The following is a 908-nucleotide window of genomic DNA, read 5'->3' on the forward strand; positions in this document are numbered from 1 at the left end:
CCCCCCCCGTGATGCGCTGCTTTGCCAAAATTAGGGCAGGTGGGTGGAGGCGAGCTGCTCGCCCAGTCAATGAATGGGCAGGAAAAGGCATGCGTAACGCAGGCACAAGGGTGAATTGGCCCTACTGGGGCCTATTTTCACTTTTTATGCATGCATCCAGATTCACCATAATATAAATAGTGCCCGGTCCCATCATCCATACACAGCCCGGAGCTTTGTGAAGTCTGAGCCCTTATCGGAGTTTAGTCTTCCCGAGACGGACGGAATGCCGGGGGAGATGCTGCTGTAGATACTTCGAGAACTGGAAATGTATACAAGGCGGCTCCTCCACTGCAGTCTATTGTATCTCAAATGGTTCCCGATAAGGGTCCAGGCATCGCACAGCCCTGGTTTACCTATTGAAGATAGCTGTCAATCACAGATCACCATCTCTGTAAGGGGAAGGATTTCATCCCTTTCTAGGAGAAGTCTCCTAAACACACAGGGCCCCACCATGGCCATCCTGGGCAGCCTTCGGAGTCAGAAACATATACAATATGGAGAGGAGACCATATGTCATTCCTTGTACAGCAACAATCCATTCAGGGAGGCAGATAGCCCTAATTGGCTACCCTGTTTAACAATAACAACATATATAAAACGCATAAATATACAATACATCATGAAAAATAAGTCCAGCATTGCACAACATAGTGGTCCGAATCCTGCAACCTCTGTCATCGGCTCACCGCCGCAGGCCGGTGTCACAGTCTTAGCAGTAACATCATCTATAGCAGCATACGGAGAAATAGGAGGGTGTATCCGACCACGCCTGTGTCGCTTCTCGTCGCGTCTTTGGTCCAAGCTTAAACTGAATGCCTGAGTACGTTCAATCAAAAAATGATCATAAAAATAATAATAATAATTGT

The sequence above is a fragment of the Nanorana parkeri genome, unplaced genomic scaffold, assembly GCF_000935625.1.
Source record: "Nanorana parkeri isolate BGI_ZX_2015 unplaced genomic scaffold, ASM93562v1 scaffold1590, whole genome shotgun sequence".
NCBI lineage: Eukaryota > Metazoa > Chordata > Amphibia > Anura > Dicroglossidae > Nanorana > Nanorana parkeri.